This window comes from Rattus norvegicus, chromosome 6, assembly GCF_021556685.1.
Source record: "Rattus norvegicus strain SHRSP/BbbUtx chromosome 6, alternate assembly SHRSP_T2T, whole genome shotgun sequence".
In the NCBI taxonomy this organism is placed as follows: domain Eukaryota; kingdom Metazoa; phylum Chordata; class Mammalia; order Rodentia; family Muridae; genus Rattus; species Rattus norvegicus.
Genome location: NC_141539.1, coordinates 109,605,088 through 109,627,844, shown reverse-complemented (window position 1 = coordinate 109,627,844; position 22,757 = coordinate 109,605,088). Strand labels below are relative to the sequence as shown.

The following is a 22,757-nucleotide window of genomic DNA, read 5'->3' as shown; positions in this document are numbered from 1 at the left end:
TCTCTAAAGTTCAAGGTCAATTTGGGCTGCATAATGACTTCCAGGCCAGTCAGGGTTGCACAGAGACAGTGTCTCAAAAGTAAAAAAAAAACAAAAATAAAACCCAACTTATTATCACTTGGGGAGGAGAATGTGGTATATAGGCATTATTAGCACTGGAAAAAATCTTTGATGTTCTTGAGAACATTATGCAAATGTTACATATCTTTATGCCTAGCTGACTTCATAGCATGCCTTTAAAGAGGAATTATAGTGTACATGTGGTGGTGCATGCCATTAATTCCAGCAGACAGAGGAGGTAGAGGCACATACTTGAGTTCAAGGTCAGCCAGAACTATATGGTGAGAGCCTGGTTTTGTTTTGTTTTAAAGATAGTCCAGTGTTACAAGAGACTAAGAGACCTTGATTCTATTCTTATTTCTAGGTTTAGAGCCCTGACCTGGTTGGATTATCTAAAATTGAATGGCTAATTAGTGGCAGAAACAGATTGTAAATTATGGAATAGTAATTTGGTGTTGATTTGACTTAACGCATACACTTAGAACTCTGATTTCTAGTTATTCTCTGTGGAGACTGTTTTAATTTCCTTTTAGAACCTTTCAATTGTGTCATCCTAAAAGTGGAAACCACTCCCTTCCTAAAAGTAGGAAGGCCCTGTGTCTGGATGATAGGAGGGCAAATAGCAGAGATCTCATGGCACTTGAGTTTGCTTATATATAGCCAACAAATTAAGATACTTATTTAGCTGAGTGCAATTTGGATGTTTATACTATAAGTTATCACATACTTCCATTAAACATGTATTTTTAATTTTATTGTATTTAAAGAGGTTTAGTGACAGGATCGAAGGGATTTGAGTTTGCTGGGTTCTTTGCAGTTATCATAAGTGATGAGGATTTTCATAAATACTGAGGAAGGTGACAGAACTTCAATCATCTTACAGTCAGGGAATAGCGAATGCAGTGTCCTTCAGGATACAGTGGCAGCTTCAGGTCTTCTGGTTTTGAGATTCAGATTTCATTGTTCTCTGGGGCTCTGGTTGTGTAACATTTTTATAGTTGCCGCTGAACCCTGATTCTAGAACCGTCCTTAGATTTCCTTTCCCAGAGAGATTGATGGCTTGAGAGCTAGTAGGTGGCTGGATCCCCCCCTCCCTCCCTTTGATTTGGAAGCTTTATCCATGTTCTCCAGGATTTCTAGTACTTTTATTGTTTTTCTTAACCGTTATTTATTTGGGTGTGGGTGTTGGTGCCGGTATATATGGAGGGCAGAGGACAACATAAGAGAGCCAGTTCTTGCTTTCTTCCATGTTGGTCCCATTTGGGACCAGGCTGTTAACATTTGGCCGCAAGTGTTCTTACCTGTGAAGCCATCTTTCTGTGTCCCCATTTTCCCTCCACTCTAGCTTTTTACAGTGCATGGTAGTGATCCAAACTCAGTTCCCCATGCTGGCATTACAAGCACTGTGCCCGGTGAGTCATCTCCCCTCCCCATAGATTGTTCTCACTGAGGGTGGATATCCTTAAGTTTTTATCTACCCTCATCATATCTTTTTTCACTGTATAAAAATTTATCCTTGCCAAAGTTAAAAATTGGTAAGGCTTTTTATTATCACATTTAAGTTCAGGGTGTCTTGAAATCAAACATAGTCTGAAGGCTACAGTGAGACCTCAGATTCCCCAAGACCTTTAGTGTTGTTTTATTTTTATAGTTTAGTTTTTGTTGTAGTTATTATTTTGACGGGATCTTTCAGTGTCAATGCAGGCCTTGACTCAAGATCTTCCTGCCTCTATTGCCCAAGTGATAGGATTAGATGTCGGCCTGGGCCTAATTTATAATGGGAACAGCATTGCTGCCTGTGACCTTCGAGGGTATGTCTCTTGCTGCTGTAAGGATTGGGATAGTATTGGTATTATGGTATAGCCTTAGTATTCAGTGAGCAGGAAGCAACCAGAAACCCCAGATACCAAAACCCCAAGTACGATGCAACCATGTGTGGTTTCTTTCAAACATTCCTACATTCCTTTCTGTAAGTGAAAAACCTGTTCATACTCACTCGATCGGTATATCCATTTTGTTTTATATTTAAACACAAAGGAATTTTTAAACTTGGTTTTAGTAAGACTGAATTTCCTGAGAAAGCAACTACTGAGTAAAAAAGAGAAACTGTACTTTGTTTTGTTGAGGGCTTTAGAAGAGTCGTTTGCTTCTTAGGAAATCTTACTCTCAGTGGCCTGCTCTGATTGTCCCATTTACCTCATTTGTCTCACTCTGCAACTTTAGCTATCATATTCATGGCAATTTGATATATACGTACAAGTGTTATTTCCTTGATACAAACACTGTGCTTATCCCTGAGTACTTACATATTAAATTCAAGTGATTACTTTTCATTTTTTGTCTTATATGATATTAGGCATTATATTAATTTTTCATTATTTTGCAGTAAAATCTCACCATGCTTTCTTCCCAAATTCATGATCTTCAGTCCTCCTCTACAGCCACCATAGTACCTGGAGACCAAAGGTGCATGCCATTGTACCTTTTGTTAATCTTTAAAATTTGAGGGCAGGAGGCTGGAGAGATGGCTCAGCAGTCTTGCACAGGATCCCTCTGTGAGCACTTGTACTCAACATGTACATACCTCTACATGGGTATACACAATACTCATAAAAGTAAAACTTTAGCCAGGTGGTGGTGGCACATGCCTTTAATCCCAGCACTCAGGAGACAGAGGCAGGCAGATCCATGAGTGAAGCCAGCATGGTCTACGGAGCAAGTTCCAGGACAGTCAGAGCTACACAGAGAAACCTTGTCTTGAAAATCCAAAATAAATGAATAAATAAATAAGTAAAACTAAAAGAACAAAATGAAGGCAGATTTTCCGCTTGTGTAGTGTTTCTGCTTTATGCCCTTGGTAAAACAAATGTATTAAACCGTGTTTTCATAGTCATAGTACAGTCCAGGTTACCTTTTGAAAAGAAATAAGATCCTCTGTTATTAATAATCACCTGTCTATTTTCCTCCTCCCCTTTCCTTTTTCCTTCTTGTTATATTATAAAGTGTTTACTATATTGACAAAATAGTACATGATGCATATACTGTACTCTTTTTTAAAAAGATTTATTTATTATATATAAGTACACTGTAGCTCTGTGGGACTGTAGAAGAGGGCATTTGATGGGTGTGAGGCACATGTGGTTGCTGGGATTTGAACTCAGGACCTCTGGAAGACCAGTCAGTGCTCTTAACCACTGAGCCATCTCTCCAGCCCAAAACTGTACTCTTTATGAGTCTGTCTGTTGCCCAGTTTAAGAAATGACAGTGCCAGTAAAGTTGGTATGTTTCTCCTGATTTCCATTCAACTTAACCACTATAAGTAAAACTATTCAGAATTGTGTTTTAATTTTCCATTATTTATTTATTAAATTTACACCTGTATCACTGTCCCCCCCCCCCACAGAGTCCCTTCCCCTATTCCCACCCCTTCTTCTCTGAGAGGGTGAGGGCCACCCCTGGTTATCCCCCACACCTTGGCACATCAAGTCTCTGCAGGGTTAGGTGCATTCTCTCCCATGGAGGCCAGATAAGGCAGCCCATTTGGGGAATGGATTCCACAGACAGTCAATAGCTTTAGGTGCAGCCTCTGCTCTAGTTGTTGGGAGACTGAGCTGCACATTTGCTATGTATGTGCCAGGGGCTGTGGTCCAGCCTGTGTATTCTCTTTGGTTGGTGGCTCAGTCTCTGAGAACTCCCAAGGGTCCAGGTTAGTTGACTGTTGGTTTCCTGTAGAGTTCCTATTCCCTTTGGGGCCTTCAGTTGTTTTGATTTTTGTTCATCAACCCCTTTTCCTTCAGAATTGTATTTTTTAATTTTGTAGTTTAAAAAAAAAAACAAGATTGTGTGTGTGTGTGTGTGTGTGTGTGTGTGTGTGTGTGTGTGTGTGTGTGTATTTGTGTCTGTGCACTTAAGTATAGGTGACTGTGGAGGCCAGAAGGAGGTTTTGGAATACCTTGGAGCTGGAGTTACAGATGGTTGTGTGCCCTGGCAATGTTGGTGCTGGGAACTAGATTTAAGCCCTCTGCAAGAGCAGCTCATACTTTTAAACACTGAGCCATTTCTCTAGCTTTTAGTTTTGCTGTTTTAAAAATTGTACCATGGAACCATGTTATATATGCTGCCTGTGCCCGGGACTACTCACTGCTGACCCTACCTACCCTTAGGGGTTGGAGGTGAGGTGGTGCAGAATCAAGGCACAGACTCTAGGAGCAGGTGAGAAAAGCCACAGCAACAAGCTCCTCTGAATGCTGCTACAAGCTCCTTTAATACCCTCCACCCGTGGTTCCAAGACTGCATCTCTTCATCATCTGTGTCAGCAGTCCTTGGTCTCTCAGGCAGCCCTTGATTAGGTCCTCCTGCAGGAGATACTTTTGCAGCTGCCCAGCCCTCAGCATGTACATAGAGGTGGCCCTGCTGTTCCTGCTACATTTCCACTCTTTTGTTTTTAGACTTTGACTGCCTAGTGGGAGCCAGGGTGCCATTGCTTGACATTGTTGACCCCACCTTAGAGGATTTCCAGTATACTGGACTGTGCCTGTTTTAGGTTGTCCTGTCTTCAAGGATCTTACTGATCATTGACTACCAACCCTCAAAGAGATATCACTCTGGAGGCTTGTCACGCAAGGAAGAGATGAGGAAAAGCCGACCTGGTGGTCTGACAGATCTCTACCATCTGTGCTTTGATCACTTCCTTAGGGGGGCACAATTGGGGTTTTTGAGAGCCATCAGCACCTGGAGGGTCTTCTTATTTATGGACTGCTGCCTGGAGATATGCTGTGTGAGACACTTAAATTAATTATTTGTATGACCATTCTTCCCATCATAGCATAAGTGGCTATCCATGAGGAGTCAAACAACCTCTTAATATTATCTTACACTTTTCCCAAGAACCTGGCATCTAGGGAGAGCACAGATACCCTGGTTGAGGTTGGCTATTCTCTCCCTTAACAGCACAGGATAGTTAAGGAATTTGTCTGACCAGGTACCTTCAAGATACTGAGCCAACTGTTGTCAGTCTTCAGTGGCATTGTGTACCTGGTAAGAGGTTAGGCAGGTGAAACCTGGGGTCGAATGCCAATGGAGTCATGTCTCTAACAGGGCCAACTCTTCTGCCAGTAAGTTAATCTGTTGTTGTAAAATGTGGATGTCTTCATAAAGATGTTGATTTAGTACCTCCTATGCCTGTAGTACTTCAGCTGACTTAGAGACTACAGCATTGACAGTCTCCCCTGTAGTGGCTGTCTGGGTCAAGACAACAGCAGCTGCTGTTGCCCCAGAAATGCCTGCTATGATGGCTGTAGTGATGACAGCCGTAGTATTAAAATCCCTCTTTCCCTGGTGTAGGGGTTGTAAGCAAGTCTGGGCCAATAGAGTGATGGCATGAAAGTGAGATTGGTATTTACTGCAGGCATCCAAATAGCGGCTGGCTTCCTCATTAGGATAACCATTGTTGAAGAACCCATCCAGCAGGCAGTCAGGAGACATTTCTCATTAAAGTAGTTAAGGCTGTTTGTCTCTGACAAAGGAGATATTGGTGACCAGAAAGAAAAAGGGAGGTCAGACACAGACTGGGGTGGCTTTCCATCCAATCTGTCTGCCAGTGGTAACAAGGATTCCCCCAGTCCACATTTTCACTGACCTTTTTATATGGAAATATGTCCCATTAAAGAGATGACCACCTTTTAGGAGAGTAAGGGGGTATAAATCAAGACAATTAGAGGGGCCACATAAATCCCAACTGCTCATAATGTGGTCATATTGGAATCCAATGGGATCCCTTTTAACATAGGGAGTAATATTGGAAGCATCCTGTGAGTTAAACCTTCACATGCCAAGTGTGAGGTTAGATGACAATATTGGGTAGTCCCTGGTACATTTTAAACCTAGTGCAGGCTGGCAGTGCTCCCAAGGGATAGGAAGTCCCACAAAGGACCCTTGGAAAACAAGGCAGGGGTAGACATGATATGCTTGCGGATCCCTTGGGGTTTTGTAATTAGTAAGGGGAATGTAAAGTTCCATGCCTAGCATGGTGCCATAGGTTAGATTGCCAGGATACAAGGGCTGATGGAGGAGACATTGGTGGTAAAGCAGAGAATTTCCTCTGTGGGCCAGGTCCCTTCTAATCATCATGTAGTAGTGACTGAGTCCATGAAGGGCAAACCCACACATCACATTGGAAGAGAAAAGAACAGGATAAGCTATAGACTGGGGAGTTAACTGCTACAGGCAAAAGATGGGGGATGGGGCACCAAAGCCCAGAGCTCCACCAGTCCTCCCAGACTGAAGAAAAATTAATAAACACAGTGTGTACATTATGTCTCCACATCCTGGTCTTCTGGCTTCATCATCGCTCCCTGATCTGTGGTTGGATGAACATCTCTCGAGGGTACCCATATTGGCCCAGTTGTGTCCTGGGGGAAAATAGAAGCATAACCTCACCCCCTTGTCAGAAGCAGATTGAGCAATTGCCATTGAGTTTATTGGGTCCCTCCATCTAACCGACAGGAGAGGAGTATCTCTCAGCAAAAATGACCCATGTTTCTAAGCAGGGCTTAGCCCTTTCTCATCAAAGGAGAGAAAGTTCCCATGGAACAGGACCTCTACCAAGACTAGGTGTAGATTTCATGGATTCAGGGGAGGTGACCTGAACAAGTGCTCCTTCTATGATAGATTGGCCTTGAGGATTATAGGGTATCACAAAAGAGTGAATGATCCCCCATGAGGATAGGAAGGCACTGAACTGCTGAGATGAATAAGGCTGAGCAAGTATCCACCACAACATGTACCTACCTAAGATTATCAAAGGCTGGGTACTGGGTGACATCCATTGGCCAGATTGCATTGGGCAATAGACTTCTGGGGTTAACTCCTGATCTGCCAAGGGGCCCCAATGGTGCAAGAGGTGTGCATGTTGCACAGGACTTTGCAAGATGTTTACATTTCGACATAGGCAATTCAGGCAAGAGCTTATGTAAATTCTGAGGAGAAAGGTGAAACATTACTGGTGTAACATTCTGGCTTGTTCTAGCAATTCCTTGTCTACAGCCCTAATCAGGGCATCAGTTTTCTCATTTTCTTCTGCTAATAATGCCAGGCAATTTAGAATGCAATCTTATGTCTGAGGTGAACGAGGGATGTGCCCTATTCACAAGAGCCCCCTGGATAGATCACATGCAGGCATGTGTAGGGCTGTTTTGCTCTTTAATATCGGAGGACAGGATATGAACAGTTTGTACTGCATATTAGCTATCTGAGAAAATATTAACTGGCTCCTGTTGGCAACATTCAAACATTTTCAGGAGTCCAAATAATTCACCCAGTTGCACTGAGCCAGGATTAGGGAGAATATGAGTTGTGTCCTTTTCCTCTCATCTTTGGATAAAAACCCCATATCTGGTGTTACTAGCATCAGAAAAGGCCATGGTTCCCTTGGGAATGGGGCAAGAGCTAGGTATGCTATGGGGTCTAACTGTAATTGGCAACTTGGACAAAGCAGTAAGTTCCCATGGAACAAAACCTCCACCAAGGCCAGGTGTAGATCTCTTGGATTCAGGGGAGGTGACCTGAGCAAGTGCTCCCTCTTTGATAGATTGGCCTTGAGGATTATAGGGTATCACAAAAGAGTGAATGATCCCCCATGAGGATAGGAAGGTCTAGTGATATATGATTATCCAACAAACCTGTAAATCCCACTACTGTTTCTTGAAAGCTGATGGAATTTGCCCATAATGATTGAGAATATTGTAAGGAGAATGGTAAATTTAGTCTAGTTCCTTGTTATAAGTTCTCCTTGCTAAGCCTCTTGCCTTGAGGGCTAGGCGGAAGGCAATATCAAACTTTGAGGTAACCTTAAGTAAATCAGAGTGGGCCTGGTGCAGCCACATGAGGGGCCCATTCTGTCATGACACTCCTAGGACCTCATCAAGGGACCACAGAATTATGGCCAGGAGGGGTTTCCCTGGATCATGCCATTCCAGAGTTGATAGAGAACGGAGCGCCATGACTTTCTATAGTAGGTTGCTAGCCTCAGATGGGCTATTAGGTCCCTCCAAGAGAGAAAAGAGGGGCCTCATCTGACCTAGAATAGGCAGGAAAGGTTTGAGCCACACAACTGTTGTAGTTCCAAAAGAGGATTCTTTTACCATGATGGAGAAAGCCAGGGGTTTAGTCTTGTCAGAAGTAGGAAAGCTCAGGAAGGTATATGGGGGATTCTCTGAATCTTTTTGGGAGCAACCTTCAAGTTGAGGTTTTTCAAGTTATGCAGCAATTGAGAGGACACCTTTTCAAGATCGGGCAGCTAGGGTATGCAAGCATGATATGTAACCCATGTAATGGGTTACAAGGACATCCCTGGGGACTCCCTGTATGGCTTCAGCCACATATAGCTGACGTAATTGGGTTATTTTTTCCTGCCCTGAGGCAGGCAGGACTGTCTACTGATATCTTTTAGCTGGTTTATTCATATTAGGCTCCCATACTGTGAAAGCAAAATAGCATCTATCCTGGGGGGCCAGAGGGATGTGGAAAGAGCAATCCTTAGTATCTAGGACCATCAAATGGGATAGCACTAGGATGAGGCAATCCCACTTGAGTAGTCCTCATTTTTTCCATGTGTTCATTAATGGCTCTCAGATCCTGTAGAAGCCTATATTTTCCCTGACTTCTTTTTAATAACAAAAATGAGAGTATTGTGTCTGCTGGTTGAGGATTCCAAATGACAAAGCTAATTGTTCCAAGACCAGTTCCTTGAGAGCAGAAAGCTTAGGTTCCAAGATGGGCCATTGGTCTACACAGATATCAGCTTTAGACAGCCAGGCCAATGGTATAGGGTCAGGTACCTTGATGCCAATTGGCACTGGGTGGCCAATGGCCATTAAAATTGGGGGTGATCTCCTACTTTGTGACCTGTGTGGTCTACTTACTTGGTCATGTTGCATAATGTCATAAAAAAATGCACTACAGACGGCACCCATGCTTTCCAGAATATATATCTCTTCCCCAGAGTTGTGGGGAACACCAGCCACAACAATATAAAAGATCCCAATTGCATTCCAAATCCTGCCATTGGACAGCTTGGGTAGTTATTTTTGTGGCCTGTTGATCTCCAAATCCTGTAATGGAGGGACCAGGCTGAAATCTCCAGTAGGGAACCTCAATGATTCATTCATTATAGTGACAGCTGCCCCTGTGTGAACCAACCCTTTAACGGGTATACTGTCTAAATGTACAGCCATCATCAACCCTGTAATGGGTATACTGTCTAAATGTACAGCCATTATCAACCCTGTAACGGGTCTACTGTCTAAATGTACAGTCACATTAGGGAGTTAAGGAAACACATGCAAAGTCCAAAAGACTCCTGACTGAGCAGTGGTCCCTCTTAACTGGTGGGCTGAGGGGTCCCCCCTTTTGGAGTTTAAATTGTCTTCCTGCTTTTGAGAATGACAATCCTTAGCCCAATGGAGACTTTTGTTACTATGAGCGCATCTGGTCTTGGCCTAACTGAGGAGTACAGGCCTTACTGGCCTTAAAGGCTAGATCAGCAACCTGGTTAGGTAAGCATAGAGCCCAATAGTGGCCTGAGTGACAGTATTAATGTATGCCCCATGGCCAGTAAACATGTCAAAAGTAACATTAAGGTTATAGTCCAGGTTAATCCCAGTCTGATTCTCAGCCAAGCCATGATATGCAGACCGTTAGTTAAGAAACACAGCAGGGGGGCTGGAGAGATGGCTCAGAGGTTAAGAGCACTGACTGCTCTTCCAGAGGACCCGAGTTCAATTCCCAGCAACCACATGGTGGCTCACAACCATCTGTAATGGGATCCGATGCCTTCTTCTGGTGTGTCTGAAGACAGCTAGTGTGTACTCAAATAAATAAAAATAATAAAAAAAATATTTATTAAAAAAAAAAAAAAGAAACACAGCAGGGTCAAGCACTACCTTAAAGAGATTATATCAACCGTAATAGATCTGGAGGTGCATGGCCCATTGCTTCGGTACTTGGTCAAAATAAAGGGAATCTGGGCCAGAATTGTTGGCAGCTTTTCTGATTAGTGCCAAGTCTGCTAGAGGAGTGGGAATCCAGGGCCTAGTCCCTGCATCAGGGCCAAGATTGACAAGGGAAGCCTAACAATATGCCTGAGGAGAATGAGGTCCCCAGGGGAGAGGCAGTCCAGCATGAGGGTTGGGCATTGTAGAAGTGACCACCACAGGGGTGACCACAGGAATGCAAAGTCCCCCTGAATCACGCCAGGGGTAAGGTGAGGGGTACCTCTGATGAAGCAGGAGTGGAAGGGCTAGTAAGTGAGGGACCTGGGACAGCAGCACTAGAGGACACCTTGGAGCCTGACAGCCAGAGGACTGGAGCAGAGCTGCCCTCATCCTCATCGCTCAGATCAACCTGAGAAAGTGGGCCAGGGTCAGTAATGGGAAGGTGAATATTAGCCTGATCCTGGCAGTGTTTGTTAGGGGCAGCCACCACTTCCTCTGGGGAAGAATTCTTAAGACTGGCGACTGCAAGGAGGATAGGGACAAAGAACAAGGGAGGGGTAATTCCAAACTGTACCCCTTGCTTTCGGGCAAGGAAGAGAACATGCATCCAGAGGTCAGGGTCCTGTATTTTCTCTGGTGATATCCAGGGGCCGAAATAGCAGCTTCCTCCCCAAATTGGTCCAGGTTGTGAGTCTCAACCTTGAGTCTTAACTTTAACCATGAGTAACCAGAAGGGTTTCAGTGCCCTAATCTGGGTTTCCTTGATGGTGGAGGGGAGGGAACCCATGACAATGAGTACAAAGGAAACAAATGAGGAACAGATATGACAAATATGACAGGGGAGGTGATGGAAAGTCACGTACTAAGAGGGATCTCCCTCAGATGTAGTTCAAAGGCCTTATGCCTGTACAGTGTCCCTGGGATGGAAAAGGAACTCGGGAGCCAATCCCTGGTACCACCACCGTGGAGACCAGCCCCTATGTCAGTTACTGGGTTGAATCCAAACCGAAAGTGAAAATGAGTGGACAAAGAAGACAGAAAATATGTCCGCTGTGTGCTCACTTTAGCCCACTCGCCCAAAGACAAAGAAAGAAAAGATGGCCGCTGCAAGCTCAACCTCACACCGAGACCAAAAGTGAAAGTATGATGGTTACCAGGATGATAGACAAAAAAGACAAAGACAGAAATGAGGTCTGTGCACTCACTTTCTCAGGACCCACAACATAAAACACTAAGAAGTCAACTCACCGAAGAAGCGACTGAAAGGGGCACAGTAGCAGCACCGTAAGGAGAAGAGCTTATCTGGTCAAACCATAAGCACAGTCCTTGAAGCAACAGGCAAAGAATGAGCCTCTTGAAAAGGAGATTCACAAGCAGCCACAAAAAAAATGATGTAGTCTGTCTACGTTGGGCGCCTGTGCACTGCCTGACTCCACGTGCACTTGTGGGTTGGAAGTGAGGTGGTACAGAGTCAATGGCACAGACTCCAGAAGCAGGTGAGAAAAAGCACAGCAAGCTCGTCTGAATGCTGCTACAAGCTCCTTTAATACCCTCCACCCATGCTTCATTCGATCCATTCGTCCCAAGAAAGCATCTCTTCTAAACAGCACTTTCCGTTGTCTGGCATTGACTGTGTCAGGAATCCTTGGTCTCTTAGGCAGTCCTCAATTAGGTCCTCCTGAAGGGATGCTTTTACAGTTGCTGGACCCTGGTGTTTACATAGAGGTGGCCCTGCCATATACTTGCATGCATGCGTACATGCATGCATACTTACATTGCTTTGTTCTAGTCAATATTGTGTTTTCAAGAGTCTGTATTGGCTGCTGGAAGTGTAGCTCCTTTGGGAGGGTGCTTGCCTGGGATGCTTGAAACCCTGGGCTCAGTTTCTAACACTATAAACTACCTATAATCGCAGCACTCAACAAGAGGCAGGAGGCTCAAGAGTTTAAGGTCATCTTTGGCTACATGGTAAATTGGAGGCCAGCTGGGCTATGTGAGATCTTTTCTCAAAAAAAAATTTTTTTTTAGTCTATACTGATATGTAACTAGTTCATTTTTTTCAGAGAAGTACATTGTCTAACTATTTCAATTCATTCTCCTAAACATGGATTTTTTTAAAAGACTGTTATTACATATTTTTCTTATGTCTTCAGGTACACACGGACAAGATATTTTATTCTACAGTGAATTTTTTCTTTTTTTCTTTTCTTTCTTTTTTTTTCTAAATTTTTTAGAGGGTATCGGATCCCATTACAGATGGTTCTAAGCTACTATGTGGTTACTGGGAATTGAACTCAGGACCTCTGGAAGAGCAACTAGTGCTCTTAACCACTGAGCCATCTTTTCAGCCCTCTACAGTGAATTTTCTTTTTCTTGTATTTTTTTTTTATTAACTTGAGTATTTCTTATTTACATTTCGATCTACAGTGAATTTTAAAAATATTTTTTTTTTTTGAGATTAGTTTTTCTACATAGTACTAGGCTGTTCTTAGGCTGGTGACTGCAATTGCCCTTTGCCTTCTGAAATGCTGGGATCACAGGTGTACACTACTGCACTATGTTGGATTATAAATATTTTTGACAGATTTCTTATAGAGTTAAAAGAAATTATAAATCATTATTCATCCATGCGTGTGGAATGTAGTCATTTTTTCCCATTTCTTCTTCCATGACTTTTCCTTAAAGCTTATTGTGACTTAAAGATATCACAATTTATTTTCTTAGTTGAAGAGATGTCCTGATATTCTTTGAAGAGGGAATGTTGAGCTGCCATTCCTTTCTTTCAGGTTGTTAGTGAGCAGCATCTCAGAGAATGCATGCCTCACTAAGCTGGAGCACTGCTCCCCGTGCCTAGAAACTTAGAGGTTTTGGGCTCAGTGGAGTTTGCGCTGGGACTATATATTTAGATTTAGTTATTAAATATCTCTCTATCTGATGAAGTAAATTTCTGAGGTGCCCTAAGTAGTTAGGGTTATACCAGTCACACCATTCTTTGAGGATGCAAGGGGTGAGATAGCATTGTTTCCATGGTGTGTGTGTGTGTGTGTGTGTGTGTGTGTGTGTGTGTGTGTGTGTGTGTGTGTGTGTGTGTGTGTGTGGGTTTGGTTGGCATTCCTCAGTCATATACCATAGGCTAGCTGGCCAGAGAACTCCAGTGATCTTCCATCTTCCTGAGACTCCTCCCTGGTACTGGGATTACAAGCGTAGGGCACCATGCCCAATTTGTTGTTTGTTTTAACCTGGGTTCTGGGGATCAAACTCTTGTACTTATGCTTACTCAGTTCCTCCTTTTGAGGCATGTTCTTAGTAGTAGCTCAGATTGTCTTCAAATTCACAATCCTCCTTCCTCAGTGTTGGGTACACTTGTGGAAGTCAGAGGACACTTTGCCAGAGTTGCTTCTCTCCTTCCACCATCTAGATTCTGGGGATCAAACTCAGATTGCCAGCTTGGCAACAAGCACCTTTACTTGCTGAGCCATCGTGGGAGCCCCTGTTGTTTGAACTTTTTGAAGCTGGGTCTCATGTATTCCAGAGTGAGTTCTAACTTAACTGTGAAGTGAAGGGTGACCTTGAACTTCTGATTCTCAGTCTTTACCTTTGCTTGTTTGTTTTGCTTTGTTTTTTCAAGATGGGGTTTCTCTGTGTAGCCCTGGCTATCCTGGAATTCGATCAGTAGATCAGGTTGTCCTCTAACTTACAGTGACTCACCTCCCTTTGCCTCTGTAGTGCTGTGATTAAAGGTGTATGCCACTGTACCTCTACAACTCATGTACACACCAGGAAGTGCAGGGGGACATGTATGCTAGGCAAGCACTCTTAGCAAATGTGGTTTATCCTAGCCTCAGTTATTTACTCATTTTTTTTAATATAAAAGTGTTGTACTTATACTAAGTTAGATTGCTTTTTATGGATATCTAAATATTAGGTCTCTTATTTCCTCTTTTTTGGTTAATTTTAGGTATATAGGATGTGGTTGATGGGTTAATTTGCTCTAATGTTTTGTATTATTTGTCTTAATTAAAGGCTATTGAAGTGGGTATTTTGATTGGTATTTCTGTGGTATCAGTTGCTTTGTCCTTTTCTAGCCCAAGTCTCTTGATTATGTATAATCTCTGTGTTCCTTCTCCTTCCTCCCTCCCTCTCCACTTTCACTGGCGGTAGACTGTTGTGTGTAGTTTTCAAATCAAAACCCATGCTAAATCTGGCCATTCACTGGCCTCAGTGGTTTTGCCTACCCACATGGCCAACCCCAAGTGGCCATCTTGCCCTGGTTTCTACTGCCAGCCTGCTGCCAAGCCATTCTGGTCAAAAACTTGCTCCCAAGCACTCTTAAGTCTCTGCTTGCTAAGCTGACAGAACCAGTCTTTCCTGAAATGCCTGGAGCAGCTTGCTTGTATTTCTTAGGCCATCCATCCCTGCGACTTGGCCTGCAGAAAGCCAGTTACCGCACACTCAAATCCCCTTAGCCCTGTGAAATGAAAACAAGAGACTTATAGTATACAAACCAGATTTATAATGGTAAATCTCCAACCAAAATGCCTGTGCAAAGAATACACAAGTCAATAATATAATTAATTATAAGCTGCACACTTAGATTAGACAAATATTCCACTTCACTACTCTACTGCCCAGCTACAAAATCCCTAGCTACTGAGGCTCCCCCAGGCCATGTGGGTCTGCACCATCTTCATCTGCTTTACCTTCACCTTTCTCTCTCTCTGTCATCCCTCTTGTCTGACCACCTTCTTCCTCCTTCCCCTCTCCAAAACTTTCTGCTCCACCTTTTCCCTCCACTGCCCAATCACAGGCTGTAGCCTTATCTGACCAATTAAGATTTCACCTGACCTCACCTGAGTGTGTGATCTATTCCTCGTTGGGGCAGATAAAACAAACAGACATCCACAACAGTGGACAAGTGCTCTGATGTCACTGTCTCCTGTAGAGTTACTTTTATTCCTTTCCTTTTGTTAAGAATTGTGAAGTCTGTGTCATCTGAGCTAAAGATCCTTTGTTTTATTTTTGTGTATGTATGTGTGAATATGGGTTCATGAGTGTACATATAGGTACATGCATAGAGCGAAATGGATGTGTGTGTACTTGGCAGGGTTCAGCTGGCTCTCGCCTTTTCATTCAGTCCAGGGCCTAGCCCATGACTGCTGCCACCCACATTCAAGGTGGGTCTTCCCTCATCTATTAACTTATTAAGAAAAATCCCTTATAGGTATGAACTCAGGCCAATCTAATCTAAATTGTTCTCATTGAGACTACTTACCAGGTGATTAGTCTAGATTGTGTCAAGTTGATTAAAACTAACCATTACATAGTGTTTTAAATTGAGACTTTAGAGATTTAGATATTTTTCCTTTTAATATTTTTAGAAGTAATCTATTTTCATATTTTTTAAAAGTAACACCTAGCCTATTCTAATCCTAAAATGCCAAATAGTTCATGCATGTGTGTGTATGTGTGTATTTGTATGTGTATGCATGTGCATGCATGTAAGCATGTATGTGTTTTGAAACAGCCTCAGTGAGAGGCTGGCCTCAAGCTTTTGGTCCTCGGGTTGTCTGCACTCTGTTTCACCATGTCTGGCTCTCACTCATAAATCCTGTCTCCTTGATTAGTGTTAGGATAGTTGACAGTAGCCACAAGACAGTAAAAAGGCTTCATTCAGTTTGCTGTTACAGAAGCAGAGAGATGGAAGATGTCCTGGAAGAATGTGAGATTTATCCTAGCACTCTGAATGTCTACTTTTGGTGTTAAGTTTGCTCAAGTACATGTCAGGTATTTTCGCTAGTAATGTGGTTTAACATATCTGAAAAGCAGCTGTACCTATTGTTATTTCTCTGTGTTTTGCTGCTTAGTCTCTTTGATAATGTAATTATTAAAATTGAAAGTAAAATATTAAAAACTTTACAATCTGTTCAAGAATTAGGCCAATGGAAAAATGAGCTGAAATACAATGTTGGTTAAAACTATTGTGCAAATTACCTCTGAAATTGTTTTGGTAGTGCATCTATTGGAATGAAATTCAGCGGTTGTTATTCTGTTTTTTGTTTTTTGTTTTTGTTTTTGTTTTTTTTTAATAAATATCATTATCTGAGAGTAGATGGCTGTGCAAAACAAGTTGTGAATGCTGGTCAGCTTTTAACTCCTTCCCTCATTTTTCCTTTAAGGCCATATAAGCTGTTCCTATGTACCTTCTCACACACAAGCTAGTAAGAGAGAGAGAGCGCTGGGATACAGCACAATGGTAGACCCTAGATTCCCAGTGCCCCAAACGGTGTGGGGGTAGAGACAGAAAGAAAATTACAAATGAGCCTAGCATCATCATCATTATTAGCATTAGTATTTTGCAGAGCTGAGGGTTGAACCCAGGGCTTTGTACGTGCTAGACAAAGAAATACTCTACCATTGACTTACTTAGTGTCAGTTTAGCGTTGCAGTGCCACATTAAAAGGTCTTTGAGGGCAAGCACGGCACTATATAGTTATGTTTGACCTAAGCAATAAAAGCTCTTCATGTTCTGTTAGCAAAAAGTATTTGTAGCAAATGTTTCTAGTTTTGATAAAAATCTAAATTTTATAAATAAAATTGTTTTTTTTAAAAAGGACTTTAGAGTCAGGTATCCTGATCTGTCTTATTAATTTTTTTAGGATCAAACAACTATTTTTTAAATTGAAAATAGATTTTTTTATAGAATATATTGATTACAGTTCTCCCCCAACACTTCCAGATCCTTACCACCCACCCAAATTCATACCCTTTTTTGTTCTCTATTATTAGGAAAAAAAAAATAGACATCTAAGGGAAGAAAGTAAAAACCTTAGCCCCACCAGTTAGTAATTTTGTGCCCTTGAAACTTTCTAAACTGGCTGTACCTCAGGTTTGCTAGTTACAAAGCGACAATGTCAATAGCTCATTTTATGAGCCATTAAGGATTAAATAACTTAACTCATACAAATTGCCTAGGGAAAATTGGCTAAACATTAGCTGCTACCCACCTTTTTATTCAGAAACACCTCTGTCGAATCAATATGGTGAATTTGTATTGTGTGTGTTTGTTTGTTTTGAGACAGGTTTGTTTGTGTACCCTTGGCTCTACAAAAACTAGCTCTGTGGACCAGGCTGGTTTCGAACTCACAGAGATCCTCCTGCCTCTGTCTCCAGAGTGCTGGGATTAAAGGTATGTGCCACCGCCACCTAGTTTGTATTGCTTCATAAAACAGGCACATTTTGATTCTAATATGATATATGTGGCTAATTAAATTACACACTGAAAATTACTGTTATGTGGAAGCCCTAAGCATTCTACTTTCAGATTCTGTACTAGTTAGTGTGTGGCTACTAGAAACAAGACGGCGCTGTTTGGGAAGAGGGAACGTCAGTTGAGACAATCTTTCCACTAGACTGGCCTGTGGGCTAGCCTGTGCACAGTGCATTTTCATGATTAAAGACTGATGTGAGAGAGTCTAGCCCACTACAGGTTTGACATCCCTGGCCAGTTGTCCTGCATGGTATAAGACATCAGGCTGCACAAGACCTGGGAAGCAAGCCAGTCAGTAGTGTCTCTTGATAGTCTTTGCTTCATTCAGTTCCTGTCTCTAGGTTCCTGCCTTGGGCTCCTGCTGACTTCCTCAGATGGTGGACTGCAGGTTGGGAGATGAGATTAAATCTTTCTTCCCCAAGTTGCTTTTTGGTCATGGTATTTTATTACAACAATAGAACTCAAAGATAGAAATCATAACTTTTTTGTTTTGATTTTGATATAAGGTCTCATAGCCTAAGCTGGCTTTGAATTCACTGTGCAGTTGAGGATAACTTTGAATTCCTGATTCTCTTGTCTCCATCTCTGTTGTCCTGGGATTATAGGCAAACAACACTTGGTTTTTTGATATTTTGAGACAGTTTCTCACTCTGTTGCTCAGGCTGGCTTAGAACTTACTATGAAGTCCAGACTGGATATTCCCCAGTGCCTGTGTGTGGTATCTCCTGCCTATAATTCTAGCAATGGAAACTGTTTTTGATGCTGTCACACATTAAACAACAACAACAAATACTATGTTATCATACTATAATAAAACAAGAATTTAACCTCAAAAAATAGGAAAGGCAATCTCATATTAAGCACAGTTGATAACTTTATACACACTGTCTTGTCATGCATGGTACCTGTTTAGGACTGGATTTCAAGAATTAACTAATTTAATCTCCTCTTTTAAAGACAGGGCTGCCCCTAGGGGTGTATCAGAGCTCTTATAGCAGAGTAGAATGACAACTGAGTCTAGACCCAGATCACCCAAGTTGTAAACCTATCCCTCAGTTTCCACCACATGAGAATTTGTGCTATAAAGAACCAAGGCACAGAGAATCCATGACTTAATTAGGATCAGTAGTAGCTCTTAAGAAAACAGAGATGGGGCTAGGCAAGATAGGCACACCTGTAATCCTAGTACTTAGATCTCAATTTTTAGACTGGCCTGGGTTGATAGGGAGACTATCTTTAAAAAATAAAAAAGGAAAGCTGGGGGGTTGGGGATTTAGCTCGTGGTAGAGCACTTGCCTAGCAAGTGCAAGGCCCTGGGTTCCGTCCCCAGCTCTGAAAAGAAGAAAAAAAAAAAAAAAAAAAGGAAAGCTGGAACTTGAATCTACAGTATCCATCTATTTTTTTGCATGATCTGACTCCATTTTTAGTGGAACTTGTTTTCTATGTACCTTAAGAGACTGTGTTCTCCTATACATTTTTATTTGTTTAGTGTGTGTGTGTGTGTGTGTGTGTGTGTACATGTGCATGCTTGCACATGATAGGAGGGGGGCAGGAAGGGTGTATACCATAGTGTTCATATGGAAGGCAGTGGGAAACTTTGTGGAGAATTGAGTCTCTGATTCTACTGTGGATTCCAGGGATTAAACTCTGTCACTGGGCCTTTTTAGTTTATGGAGGTAGACTATAAGGAATTGAAATTGAAAAGATGTATCTATATTTAGAATTTCCTTGTGTTGCAGTTTTCAGATTTTAGAGCCAAAGAACATTTTCCAGGGGAGACTGGCCACCTTGGCAACCAAGATCCTGACCCATAACCACAGACTGGAGTACTGGTGGGCCACAGTCCTCAAATACCTGCTTAAGACAGGTAGGCAAAAGACAGTGGGAATGGAAAAGTGGGGTCTTAGCTGCAGGAAGTCTTTCCTTCCTGTTCTTTCTAAATTCTACTTCATATGTATGGGTATTTTGTCTGCATGGATGCCTGTGTTATATGTATATCTTTGTACCATATGCATCTGGTATCTGAGAAGGCCAGAAGAATGTGATGAATTTGGAATTGGAGATAAAGGGTTTTTTTGAGCCACCATGTAGGTGCTGGGAATCATACCTGGTTCTAGAAGAGGAGTCAGTGTTCTCAGTGGCTAAACCATCTCTTCAGCACCCTTTCTGTTTTATTTAATTGGCTTTGAATTTTTAACCTCTTTTCTTGGTAAAAACAAAGCACCTCAAATCTTAGGCAGTGGGTAATATACTTTGTTTATTTTAAAGAATATTAAATATTCTTTAATAAATATTTATTTAATGATAAGTTTTAATTATTTAAATATTTAATATTTAGTGGTAAATATTTAACATTTGGTGGTAAAACAGGATAATTTTGTTTCCTTTTTTGCATTTTCAAATTGTGTTTATGAACTTGTGTGACAGTGATTTTATTACAAATTACTGTAAATCTAGTAGCTTTTAGAGCATTAACTATCTCTCTGTTACCTATTTTGTTTTGAGATAGGGTCTTATTCTGTAGCCTTGGCTGGCCAATAACTTGCTATGTATTCCGCGCTGGCTTTAAAAAACTCAGAGCATTTCACCTGCCTCTGCCTCTTGATTGCTGGGATAGAAGGTGTATGTTACCATACCTGGCAGGCATGTTTGCTTTAATAATAGAATTTGATGGTTTGCTTGTCTTCATTAACATGGTATGAGGTGGGGTAGCTAGGAGTGTGACTCAGTGGCTAAGAAGTGGAATTATTTGAATGCTTGCTCACTCCTGTGTCTGGTGTGGATGCTGACTTGGCTGAGTGCTCAGCCTGGGCTGTTAGCCAGAACACTTACACTACACTTCTCCTTGTGACTGCTTGGCTCTCTCACTGCATGGCTAACTAGATTCAAGAAAGAACATCCCAAGAGAGGAGGGCGAAGGGACATGACTTACTTGACTTAGCTTGGAAGTCACATAGGATCACTTCATTCCGTTTTTCAGAAGTTATAAGAGTAAGAGTCCATGTAGGTTAGAGAATTGGAAAGTGGAGGGCAAGACTATCAGCATCACATTGTAAGAGCATTTGATAGGGAGTCAGCTGTTCTAGATACCTTCTGGGGATATAATTTGTCACAGCTTGTATTTTTAAAATTATATTATTAAATGTGTGGGGGTTTACATAAGTGCCACAGCACACATGAAGAGATCAGAGGACAACTTCCAGGAGTCGGTCCTCTCCGTCTACCATGGGCACTCTTGGGATTAAACTCAGGTTGTCAGGCTTGGCACTATGCACCTTTTCTCACTGAGCCATTACAGATCCAAAGAAATAATATAATGCATGAGGCCTTGGACTTGATCCCCAGCACCACAACTTTATGATATATAGATATGGTCGTACACACTGTAATATCATATTAACAAATAACTTAATCTCAGTCATAAATCTGGGAGGCAGAGGCAGGTGGCTTGCTGTAAGTTTGAAGCCACTCTATGCATTGTAAATTCTAGATCAGCCAGATTTACATAGCAAGAATTTGTCTCAAAATATCTGAGTGTGTTTATGTAGGCATGTTCTAAGTGTTGTATATATATACTTCAGAGACTGAGACAGGATTAAGGGTTTAAAGTCAGCTTGCCTGACTATAAAGTATGATCCCCCCACCCCCATTCAAAAAACAAAAGTGTGGGGCTGGAAAGGTGATCCACTGATTAAGAGCACTTGCTGCTCTTTCAGAGGACCCACATAGTGGCTTGTAATTCCCATTCCAAAGATCTGATGCCTTTTGACCTCCTTTGGCACCAGACATGTACATGATGCAAATCATACATGCATGTAGAATACTTGTATACATAAAATAAAATAAATATATGTTTTAAAAAAAGGTTTAAGCTGGGCATGGTGGCACACACCTTCAAACCCAGCACTTGGGAGGCAAAGACAGGTGGATCTCTGAATTCTAGCCCACCCTGTTCTACAGAGTTAAGTTCCTGGACTACATATAGAAACCTTGCCTTAAAAATAAACAAACAAACAAACCAACAAACCAAACAGAGGAAAGGTCTTAGGGTCTCAAGTCTAGACGAAGAGTCACAGGCAACTGAGGAATGCTAAGATTGGGAATGATAAATTGTTTCTTAGAAGAGCACCTTACTTGGTCAAGGACCCTGAAATCATAGACATACAAGCAGTATTATATATACTGACAGGTTGTATTTAGGGACACACACACACACACACACACACACACACACACACACACACGCACACGCACACACACGCACGCACGCACGCGCGCGCACACGCGCGCGCTATACGTTTGACAGAGAGCCAGTAGATTCATGGGAAGAGTTGGAGGAAAGAAAGGGAAGAGGGGAAGTGATATAATTATAATATCATTTTTTTTAATTTAAAAGGTAAAAACTGAAATGTTTATTTTTAAAAACCAAAGGGTGTATGTGTTTGTGTGTGTGTGTAATGAAAAATATGAACATTCTGTAAGAATTTGAGTTCTTCTTGTCTAGTGGAGTATGATTTTAAAGTAATTAGGGCTCTCGAGGAATAAAATACAAATACACATATTTTTTAAAAGGATTGTATTAGATCGTCTTACACAGTTGAAGTCTGTTTAGCCAGTTCAGCAGTGGTCGTATGCATGCTTGGAAAGACAGAGAATCCAGGTAACTTCTAAGTCCAATAAGTAAGAATGAGGGGGAAGGAAAGGGGGCTCAGTGATGCCTCCCGAGGGAGGCTGAAGGCCTGGAAGTCCCCGCATGGTTGCTGTGTGAGTCTGTACTGAAAGCCTAAAGAAACTGGAATCTGATGTCCACAGGCAGTGGCAATAACAGTAGATGCACTCACTACTCAGGAAGAGTGGAGTTTGCACACACTGTCTGGCTTCCTTCCACCTTTTGTTCCATCTCCCCCAGCATCTCCCCAGGCCCCTCGCCTGTTAGAGGGGCCACCTATAATCAAGTGGCTTGTTTTTCCTCCTTAGTTGCTGCTGCATATGCCAATCATCTCTAGACATGCTCTCACAGACATACTTAGAAGTCTGCTTCATTAAATGTTCTAGATGTTTCTCCACCGAAGCAAGTTGACAGTCAAGATTAATTATCCAAATGCCTGAATACAAAGAAAAAAGACTTTGGATGTTAATTTGTGATATCAAAGTAATAAATACATAATTATGATGGTTATGATAGTAATTTTACAATCTAGGTGGATTTTTCCTCATTTGAATAATTTGAGAGTTATTTGAGGAATTGATGTTCAATTTTAAATTTGAAAAACAGTATCATCTACTGTTGAGTTTTGTGTGTGTGTGTGTGTGTGTGTGTGTGTGTGTGTGTGTCTTAGCTTCCTTTGAGAAAACTATAGCTGTCTTTTTAGAATTGTACAATCCTACTTGGTAATTTCTTGTAAATTAATTGTAAAAACATTCATTGATACAAGAAG

The 22,757-nt window shown here is 41.8% G+C and overlaps 1 protein-coding gene across 27 annotated transcripts in view; it reads left to right on the top strand.

The window, feature by feature from the left end:
- Nucleotides 1-22,757, top strand: part of Numb (NUMB, endocytic adaptor protein) — a 121,958-nt gene that overhangs the window by 17,360 nt on the left and 81,841 nt on the right. For 19 of the 27 annotated variants that reach the window (NM_133287.2, XM_087552372.1, NM_001411956.1 and 16 more), the window contains exon 2: nucleotides 19,059-19,186. The exons of the other annotated variants lie outside the window; for them this stretch is intronic. The gene's annotated coding sequence lies outside the window, so the exon portion shown is untranslated. The remainder of the gene's footprint in view (nucleotides 1-19,058; nucleotides 19,187-22,757) is intronic. 27 annotated transcript variants of the gene reach the window in all.